At 41.8% G+C, this 11,091-nt stretch overlaps 1 protein-coding gene across 4 annotated transcripts in view; it reads right to left on the reverse strand.

Moving 5' to 3' along the window:
- The window catches only part of SHISAL1 (shisa like 1), a 237,284-nt gene extending 229,310 nt beyond the window's left edge, over positions 1 to 7,974 (reverse strand). The window contains exon 1 of one of the 4 annotated variants that reach the window (XM_032688697.1): positions 7,800 to 7,967. The gene's annotated coding sequence lies outside the window, so the exon portion shown is untranslated. Of the gene's footprint in view, positions 1 to 7,799 lie in introns of all 4 variants that reach the window. The other 3 variants (XM_032688696.1, XM_032688694.1, XM_032688699.1) reach the window with 3 other exon arrangements.
- Between the last annotated feature and the right edge of the window lie 3,117 nt (positions 7,975 to 11,091).

The raw sequence follows: 11,091 nt of genomic DNA on the forward strand, positions 1-11,091 counted from the left end.
AGTTTCTCTGCATTTCTCTCTCATTTTCCAGACTCTCATTTGTTCCAATCACAAGCTGAGCAAACATGGGACTGTAAGAAAACCTGACAGCCTTTGAAATCCAGGCTTTTAAGGAGCAGACACACAACAGAGGAAGGACTGACAATACATTGGCAAAGAAACAAGAAAAGGGAAAGAGCAGGTAGGAATGGCAGAATGGAAAGCACATTGATTCCTTGGATTTCCACTACATGTACACTGGAGGACTGTTTTGAAAAATCAGTTAATTAGGAGGTGGTTTTTCTTTTTGGTTACCCAGCTAATAAGTACATAAAAATCTAAAGGATAGAGCACACCAGGAAGAGAGGGAAAAGTCATTTTGAACCAGCACACAGAGAGCTCAGTTTCTCTCATGACCAGAATCAGAACTCTTCTGTTCCCTATTCAGATACTCAGATATCAAAACCTCCACCCTGGAATCATTAGATAACTGCCACAGGTTTTAGAACAGTATTTTCAGGCACACACACTTTTCTGTATCCCTTCATACAGGAGATGATTAAAGAAGCACATTAGATTAAATGAACTGTAAAACAAGACCACAGCTCCTCGAGACCTGAGTCCACTCATCTCACAGTTAATTCTGAAGTCCCACTTGAACCAAAATCTTGGTTGAGACAAAGGTGCAAACTTTCACTAATATCAACAAAGGTGAAGTGAATAAAAGTATGAGCCTTAATCATTGCTTATGCTGTTATTTATCTACTCTTAGTGATCTTGGGGTAGAAAAACTATAGACTTTTCTCATAAACCTCATATATGCTATTAAACACAAGACCTTCTTCAGTTTTCCAAGTGTTACAAGGAATATTGGAGCCAGGTTCTAACTTTTAGCTCAATGGTACCTCAGTCTGGCACCACTCTGACTTCCACAGCAGAGATTTTTAGGCAGATGCTGACAGACATTGCGGATCTGAGGCAGAAAAACAGCCTTTAGTATTTAATGTGCTAATGAGAAAATCTGCCCGAGGCATGAAACACAATTGTTCATTTACACTGAAAACATATTGATGCAAAACCAGCCATTACAGTCATGGATGAGAAAAGCAGTAAAATAATAGATCCAAATCTTCCACGAGCCACACTGTTGGAGCTTTAATATTTTCTCTAAGGAGCCTCTGGGGAAATATTCTCCAGGATGCCCCTTGGCAGAGGCAGCAGGTACAAGGAAGCAAGAGGCCTTCAAACACACATGCAAGGAGGAATTTCCCCCATTCAGACTGATGAAATGAGTATTTTTTGTGTGTAGATAGAAAGCTTTGATCACCATGGCATCCTACAGGAAGGGAGGATCTCCCAAAATTTTTCTGGAAACTGTGTTATTTTAGTTGTTGTTTAAATGTTTATCCAAAGTGAGTAACTGAGGTTTGCCAGTGGCTAAGCACAGGTTTCCTGAGTAATACAAGGGGCATGGATGCAGCACTGAAAATGTAGCATCCTAGTTGATTAAACCAAAAAGTGAGAAAGCTTGAAACACACCTCAAATTTTCACTAAGAGAAAAGAAACCAAAAGAGGTTCAGCTGCTGCTGCAACCTGAGGCAGCTGCAGCAGCAAAGGAAAAGCAGAAGTGAGGTGTTGTCTCTCATTTACACCTTTTAAAAGTCAGATTCTTTACTGCAGCTTTATCTTGGATCAATAAAATAACAAACAGGACCCAAAAAAGGCAGAACCATGGCAGGCAGGGAGACAGGAGAGACTCCAGGTGAGCACCAGAAACAACCAGCCCATCACATTTTCATGCTCTTCCACTGCAGCAGGAGAGCAGCATCTCCTTAATTATTGTTCAAGCCCCACTCTGGATCTAAAGGCCCTCAAGTCTCAACATGGTATATGAGAAATATAAAAGGCAGTTTTTATTAATTACTCTGTGTGGAAAACTTCAGCCTCCCCCAGAAATGGGTTATCCCTCTTTCCTCCCACCATCCCCTCAAGTATTTAGGATTGGCATCCATTGCCTTTGCCCATCCTTATCCAAGATCTACATGACTGCAGCTGTTAAAATTAATAACAGTGAGGCTTTTGCATAATATCTTAACTCTCTCTATATTGAACTTCCACTGTTCATTGCCTTATTCCTTTCTGCCAGGTACTGCACAGACACACCAAAATTTCCAAGTAAGTTCAGCCTTCCTTTAGAGTCGTTAAGGAAGCACAGGTATGACAAAAGACTTTTGACAACTGCAGCTTTAGTTTCAGACTGATGATTGTTTTCTATCCTCAAAATATTTCGGTGACTCAACAAACCTCTGTGACTTAAGCCTTGTATCTCTAAGTGAGCTAAACTGGACTTGGATAAACAGACTTGGACTTCTCTGTGTCCAGGACCAGGACTATCAAATGTAATTCCCTTAGGCAATAAAGGGCTAGATAAGGCATCTGTGTACATCACCCTCTTTCCCTGGTCTCACTGACACTTTTGTTCAGAACAGTTCCTTTTAAAAAACAAATTAATTTGGTGTTAATGGGTGCTGATCTTCATCTCTCTAGTCCTTTGTTCCCCCTTCCGCGCTGACACAGCGTTACCCTGGGGCCCACTTTGTTGGCCAGCATGAAGGAGATAAGACATTCCCTTTTCAGCTGGAGGAAGTGAAGAAACAACTGTCACCTTTACATCTTTTATTCCACCTTCTTGTTTGAAGCTGCTTTCAGAAAAAAGTCGCAGTTAACCGGCTGAGAAAAACTAAATGTAACTTTCTACCCCAAGGACAGTGGAACTCATCAAGGGAACAGATCAGATTTTTGTCCCTGAACAAATAAGCAACTTTTGAACAACTACCTGATCTACATCTTCAGGAATAAGTTCATGCATTAGCCTCAGGGGAAAGGTAGAGGCACACATCTTTTTATTCTTGCCTAACTGGGACCTAGAAATTATTCTGTTTGAGAAGAGCAGTTTAAAAATAGCTCATCAGGTGCCTCTTTGATTTACACCAACCCAAAATCTGAAGGGTGTTCAGCAAAGCTGGGTGAACTAGCCTGAGTTTACTTCTGGATTGCTGAAGAGACGAGATCCCCACATTTAGAAATTACTGTTTCCTGGCAGTAGCATCAGGAGACCACCAGCAGTGCTTGTCTGGAGGCATTTCAAAGGCTTTAAATCCAGAATTTCCATTAATTTCAGTGACGTCCTCATGGTCACTGTGTAAAAACAAACTGTAGGCATTCACTTTCTAACAGTTTAAATTTTAAAATACTGGTGCACAGAAACCTTTTGCTGGACACAGCAGCAGAAGGTTGTGGCTCTCAGGTGAGACACCCGGTTAAAGTTGGGAATATCTGACAGAAAGATCCATCAGGTCTCGTGTCAGGCAATCAGTGATCCTGCAGAAGACCCAGCTTCAAACCTGCACACCTTGCTCAGAACAGGGACATTGCACTGTTTTCATTATAATTATATCCAATATGAACACACTGAGCATTTTGGCCTCTTTCAAAAAACAAAACAAAACAAAAGAAAAAAAACCAACCAAACAAAACCAACCCCAAACACAAAGAGTTTCCAACTTCTCCCTGTCTTGTGAGCTTGAATTCCCTGATGGCTTCCCCTATCCCAAGCAAATAAAGTAAAAATATGCACACCTTACATTAGAACTTTGGTGTGAGATAAGGCTACAGGCCCAAAGAAATCCCAGAAATAACGTTCTCATTATGAATATTCAGATTTCCCACTTCAGAATGAAGCACTTTATGAGGGTTTTTACATGTCGTTTTTCCTTCTTGCAGTCTGTGCACCAAAGGTCACCGAGAAAGAACTGGTGGAGTTCAGGGAGCTTAATTGCCTTCAAGCTCTGATATTAAACAGGGTTTATCTGCAATTATGTTTGACTTGGAGCTGAACCCATTCATTAGATGCAGAGGAAGTTGTTTGTTTGATTGTGGAGCAATAAAGCTTCCACTTTCTTACCAGGGAGTCAACACCATTATCATTTGTCAGTATAATTTTCTCCCTCTGCAGAGCAGCAACAATGGATCTCGTTTGCAAAGTGATGGGCAACAGCTTTCCACCCGGGCAGCAGCACCAGCAGGGAGCTGGGAGTGGGAACACTGCCCTCTGGTTTTCCCCTCCCATCTCTGGATGCCTTCCATAAATAAGGAAACTACATTTTTTCACCATTCCTGGTTGGCACAGCACACAACGAGATCCCCCTGCCACCACCCCTCCTGGCAGCCAGGATTCACACCCAGCACCTGAAGGAGCTGTCCCTCTGCAAATGAACCCGTGGCAACGAAAATAAAGAGCATTTAGAGGTTTATAGCTGAGTTTAGAATAGTTTGTTCCTCCCCCAAACTCCTGCACTCAGAGAAATCATCTTTCAAAAACACCTTTCCACGTATTTCCCCCCCCCCCCCCCCTTAGTTCTTTTTCTTGCTAGGACAAGATTCATGAGAAGCCTAACTTAAATGAAACCAGATTTTTGGGTGTTTATTTCAGTCTGCCTTGTCCATTTTTTTCTTTCCCCCACCTTCTTTTCCACACTAATTAAAGACAAAGAAAGTAAAACACTGAGAGGACTGGAGGCAAAAAAAACAGTTCTCAGAATCTTCCAAGAAATTCTTTTTGTGAAACATTCTTTGTTCAAGAAGTGCTGCAACTGAAATGTGGCTTTTAGAGGAAAGAAGGGGCACCAACCTGGGGAAAAATATATTGAAAAATAACAGATTTAGTGTCATGAGGTGGTGGTCACAGTGAGCCACCAGATCCTCATGGTTGATGGTTCTAAGAAAGCAAAAAATATAATATGTGAGAGTAAAAAAATAACTCCTCTGTTTGCCACAGAGAGATGACAAGAGCAACTGGCTGCTTTTTCTTAGCTTTTCAGAAAGAAAAGCTTCATATTATAATAAAAGGAGGGAGCACAGAGAGCTGATGTCTGAATGGGAAACACCGAGTAATGGGGAAAGAAATAAAAGGAGAATACTGTAAAACCCAAACAGATATCAGTAATATAAACAGATGGTCTGAATGACTGAAGCTGCTCTGAATCACTCACTAAAAATAATTAGTATTTGGGGCTTACACAACAGTTTCTCCTCCATTGAGGAAACCACAAAGTCAGCTCATACCACATAAGACAAACCAGTCAAAAAACTCATCCTTTCTCTCCGAAATTCTTTTGATTCAAGTAAAATATCTGAACTCCTCTTTCAGTTTAGGTGAAACTCATTGACTTAAAGCAGTGCGAATAAGAATTGCTTAAACTGAACCCAAAATAAAATATTTTACTCTATAAAAGGAAATAAAACATGTCCAAATCTGATACAAATATCGAGTTAAAACTGGGAAGTTTAAACTGGAAGAAGGCACTGCCTTCATTTTCTCCTAAGCAGAAAGGGTTATGTAAAAACAATCAATTTTCATAATCGACATTAGTTAGACATTGTGTATTTGTTTAACCTTTCCATTAGACATTGTGTATTTGTTTAACCTTTCCATCTCTTAGTCTCTTCAAAGAACATTTGAGGTGTCAGTGACTCTAACACTTGTTATTCCCTGAAGTTCCATCTAGAGAAGAGCAATAATTGCAGTGGAAGGACAGGACATGCAGCACCCTGCCAAGTGATAAAGTTTTAGCTGCTAATATTAACGTTTTAGTACATATAATCAATTGTTATTTGCACATTACGGCTCTGCTTGGCAAGGTGACTTACTAGGCTGTGACTTGACTTCAGCAGAGAAATATTCCCTCTGCAGCAAACCAAAGAAGCATTTTGGAGAAGTCAGTAAGATCAGCACTCATCCCTTGGGCAGAGGGGTTTTCAGGTGGAGCCTTTGCTCCAGCAAAGAAATAAAAGGTGTGAGATGGTGACACTTTTCTGCCTGCTGTCACTCTCTGCTCTGGGATGATGGTACAGGTTCAGGAGAGTCTTTCCTCTGCTCACTTGGGGCTGGCTAACTTAGACTACAGGTGGGGATTTAATTGACTTCATGCTCCTGTTCATCACACCAGCATTTCCACTGCTCAGCAAACACTCTTGTCCTCTCCAGCTGCCAATCCTTTTTTTTTTTCCTTTGAGAATCAAACACCAAAACTTTCTGATCAGCTGGGGGAAAGTGAATTAAGCTACTTTCAAGTGTAATAAGAAACTTTTAGGTGGTTTTGTTCACTTGACAGAATGAACACTTACCCTCTGCACTGTTTTCACTTCATGTACAGTTCTGACAAGGGCTATAAAATTACCTGACATTTTGTGATATGCACACTGCCATTGCCACACACAACAGGACAAGTCAGGCAGCCAGGCTATAGCACTGAGAGCTGTTTGGGGTAGATTCTCTGTCCTAAAAGCATTTTTGTATGCAGTCCTGAGAGCAGAGACAGAAAACCAAACCACAGAATGGCTGTTTCAGCTACAAGTGCTCAGGTTCCACAGTAGATAGATTGTGTTTTGCTTTAAGCTACACAGGAGGGCAGAAGTTGAAACATGATGTTTTGTAAGCACTGAGTGATGCAGGAGTGTGTATAAACAGACTCACAATTATTTAGGTTGGAAGTGACCTCCAAGGGCAAGTCCAACCTTTGACCAAACACCACCCTGCCAAATAAACCTGTCTGCCTGTCCCCACCCGTCCATCCCTCATTAGGCATCTGCCCTGTCAAGGGCAGCTTTTCATAGAATCACTTGGGTTGGAAGGGACCTCCGAGATCATCAAGTCCAACCCTTGATCCACTACTGCTGTGGTTCCCAGCCCATGGCACTGATGCCACATCCAGTTGGTCCTTAAACACCTCCAGGGACGGAGAATCCACCCCCTCCCTGGGCAGCCCATTCCAATGGTTGAGCACCCTCTCTGCAAAGAAATTCTTCCTAACATCCAACCTAAACCTCCCCTGGCACAGCGGAAGACCGAGCTCTCTTGTCTTGCTGATTGCTGCCTGGGAAAAGAGACCAACCCCCCCCCGGCTCCCCCCTCCTGTCAGGGAGTTGCAGAGTGAGGAGGTCTCCCCTGAGCCTCCTCTTCTCCAGGCTGAACAGCCCCAGCTCCCTCAGCCTCTCCTCACAGCACTTGTGCTCCAGTCCCTTCCCCAGCCTCGTTGCTGTTCTCTGGACCTGCTCCAGCCCCTCCATGTCCTTCCTGAGCTGAGGGCCCAGAACTGGACACAGCACTGCAGGGGTGGCCTCACCAGTGCTGAGTCCAGGGCAAGAATCACTTCCCTGGTCCTGCTGCCACACTGTTCCTGACACAGGCCAGGATCCATTGGCCTTCTTGGCCACCTGGGCACACTCTGGCTCCTGTTCAGCTTCTTATCCATCCACATTCCCACCTCCCTTCCTGCCTGGCTGCTCTCCAGCCACTCTGTCCCAGCCTGGAGCTGCAGGGGGTTGTTGTGGCCAAAGTGCAGGACCCGGCCCTTGGCCTGGTTGAACCTCATCCTGTTGGAATCAACCCAACTCTCCAGCCTGTGCAGGTCCCTCTGCAGAGCCCTCCTGCCTTCCAGCTGATCCACACTCGCCCCCAGCTTGGTGCCATCTGCAGATTTGCTGATGGTGGGACTCAATCCCCTCATCGAAATCATCGATAAAGATATGAAACAGGACTGGGCCCAACTCTGATCCCTGGGGGACACCACTGGTGACTGGATCCCAGCTGGATGCAGCTCCATCCCCAGTACTCTCTGGGCCCAGCCCTCCAGCCAGTTCCTGACCCAGCACAGGGTGCCCCTGTCCAAGCCATGGCTGCAGCTTTTTCCCCTCTGTTGCTCTGAGAACAAGGTGACAACACCCAGAGAAAAGCCAGTGAGAGGGTCACTGTCCTTACCTTGGCCAGGGACCTCCCCCCAGGCAGCACCAACCGTGACCCTTCCCAGCTCACCCTGTTCCTCCTCCACCCCGGAGCTTCTGCAGCTCTGGGGGCAACCCAAGGGGCAACCAAAGGGTTGCCAAGAGCAGCTGGCACCAACACAACACGGAACCTCTGCCCACAGCGTGCCAGAAGGTTCTAGATTCTGAGAATCATTGTGACACGAGGGCAGGACCCAGCCCTGGGCCTTGGGGAACCTCAGTCCACGGGCATGGATTGAGACCCCTCTGGAGATGCTTCCTGCCCTCCAGCAGATCCACAGTCCCGCCCTGCCAAGAGACTGAGGGTGCCCTCAATCCCCTCATCTAAACCACTGTACATTTGGAGATCACAGAGACACGATTTCAAGGCAAGATTCTGAGTTTCCTGCGTTGTCAGAGCCCCTCTGTAGGAAACTACCTTTCCAATCCGACACTGATTTATTACACAGAGATTCCTAAATAACTGTTTAGAACCACAAAACTCAAAGGCAGTTGTGTTAGAGCACATAAACAACCAGACAGGCTGTGCCTTTCCAATCATCATGGTTTTTTTTTGGTGGAGAACAGGCATTTCAGTGCAATGTCTGCCTCAGGAAGTCTCACTTCTACTGTACAGACCCGTGGCTCTGAAAAAAATTGGAGAAAAGCTTTTTTGAAAGAAAGACACATTGGCAGAGAGACTTATTTTTGTCTTGCAAATAGTCTGTGGGGATGGTTAAGGACTTATGACTCGTTTTCTACCTAAATAAAAGAAAATCTAACATATGTCTGTGTACTTGTCTCCTAGTTTGTCTCTGGAGGTTTTGAGTGTGACTTGCCATTAGTGTAGGGCAATGAAAAGAGAGAAAAATACACCCTCTCAGAGATGTCTTATAAGCTACATCAAAAGAAGGAAAGCTGTTTTTCATTCCTTATTTATGAAAGGAAGGTAACAAGCAAAGGAAAACAGACAATGAAGAGGCATCTTCCTCCCACAACCAACTGTCAGAGTTGATGCCAGGAGAGGAATGACACTCATTTCTTCTTGCATCAGCGACTTTTCAATCATATATATATAATTCACAGATTAAAGAAAAATATTTCTCTTTAAACACTCCATGAAAAATCATGATTAGGACGAAGATTTTCCACTCAAGTCTCTCTTCCACTGAGAAGAATTGTTATTTTTAATGAAAATTCCATGTGCACCTAAATGGTGCAAATTAATTACTGAGGACATTTTTTTTCAGTGTTTTAAGTGGGAAAACTCAAATTTAGACTATGCAAACCCACTGTGTAATATGATTTCCCAGTCCTAGGATTTTTATGGAATTATATTCATTGATTCAAAGGGATCTGCTTCCAAAGATGATTTTTACAGAAACAGCTGCATCAGTGCAAGTTACAGAAGCAAAGGTACTTTTGGGATGTTATTTGGCTTAGGACTTAAATCAGGTGTGGCCAACCTGCCTGACCCCACGAGCCAGTCATTGTCAATGTGAAAACATTGCTGTCTTTCTGCAAAATATTTTCATTACAAGTAAAAACATGCTTACTGGTACTTATTGTTGTTGAACTTCTCAGGTTATACAAGATGAATATATTAAAAAATATTAAAAATAAAAGTACATCAACACCCCCCAAAATAATAAAAACAAACCCCAAAAATAAAAACAAACCCCAAAAATAAAAACAAACCCCAAAAATAAAAACAAACCCCAAAAATAAAAACAAACCCCAAAAATAAAAACAAACCCCAAAAATAAAAACAAACCCCAAAAATAAAAACAAACCCCAAAAATAAAAACAAACCCCAAAAATAAAAACAAACCCCAAAAATAAAAACAAACCCCAAAAAAACCCAAAGAATAAAAAAATAAAAAAAATTAAAAAAAAAAAACAAAAAAAACCCACCAAAAATAAAAATAAAAAAATAAAAATAAAAACCCCAAAAAATAAAAATAAAAAACCCCAAAAAATAAAAAAAACCAAAAAATAAAAATAAAAAAAACCCAAAAAATAAAAATAAAAAAACCCAAATAATAAAAATAAAAAAACCCAAAAAATAAAAATAAAAAAAACCAAAAACCCAATACAAATCAAAAACCCCCCACCAAAAATAAAAAAAAAATAAAAAATTTCAAAAAATAAAAAAAAAAATCAAAAGAACACCCTGAAAAAAAAATAATCAAAAAACATCAAAAATATCAAAAGCATGAATGAGCAAGGGAAAAGCAATTTGTGGATATTAAGGAGGAAAATAAAAGTTGTTCCATCAGAGAACTGGGAACCACAAACAGAGGGAAGGACACCTGGAGGGAAAAGGCATGGACAGTACTTTGAACTGCTTTTTGTGTGTGTTTGGTTTTTTTTTCAAATGTCTGATAATTCAGGCGATTTTGACTCCGATTTATCGAGTAATAAGTGAAAAAAAGGAACTTCTACCACTGGAGAATGAAGGGAAAAAAGGCCAGGAGCTTAAGCAGCTACAGTTATGCTACTAATGGGCTAAACAGCTCTCAACCCCTTCCAAAAGGGCAATTTGGAACAGGGGTTTGGACTGGGATCCTTCAGCTCTGCTCAGTGCACCAGACCTCTAATCATTCGATATGACAGGAGACTCATGGTCTCATTTGGGTCAAGAATGGAAAATTTCCTTCACGTTATTCCAAACTCTTGAGTTGCCCTGCAAAGCCTCCGTTTGGACTTAATACAAATAAGCTTTTAAAGTATCATCTACCTCCAAATATCGAATTCGTGCCAAAATTTAAACCCCAAAGCTTTGAAAAAGAGAAAAACATATAAAAAAAATACATTACACGAATCCACATGCAGCTACTTCTGAAGACAGGATCAGGTGTAAGAGCTTTTTCCTCAGACTAGCACAGCTGATGCATTGGAATACTTTAAAAACCATATAAAAACCGTATAGGGTCCAGATTGGAGAAGGATTTCATTAAGGTGTGTTTATCTATGCAGCAAATGTGCTAAAAAATGAGGGATTTTTGTTGAGCAGTAGATTGTCCTCACCAAATCATTTCTAGTCCTTTAGACTTTTTAAATTTTATATCTTTAGACTATTATTATGTAATATAGATTCCTTGCCATTAGATTGTATGTGCTGGGTGAGTTTTTACCACTGGTATACTCAGCTCCAAAGCAGGTTTTCCAGTGAATATCCTTCATTTTATGTCGTAGGAAAGAGAAAAAAGCAAATCAAAACTACACACACTTCCTCAGTTTTACTAAGAAAGCTTTTACCAGCTCGGGGACATCTGCTTGAGCCACCA

Source organism: Chiroxiphia lanceolata, chromosome 5, assembly GCF_009829145.1.
Source record: "Chiroxiphia lanceolata isolate bChiLan1 chromosome 5, bChiLan1.pri, whole genome shotgun sequence".
In the NCBI taxonomy this organism is placed as follows: Eukaryota; Metazoa; Chordata; class Aves; order Passeriformes; family Pipridae; genus Chiroxiphia; species Chiroxiphia lanceolata.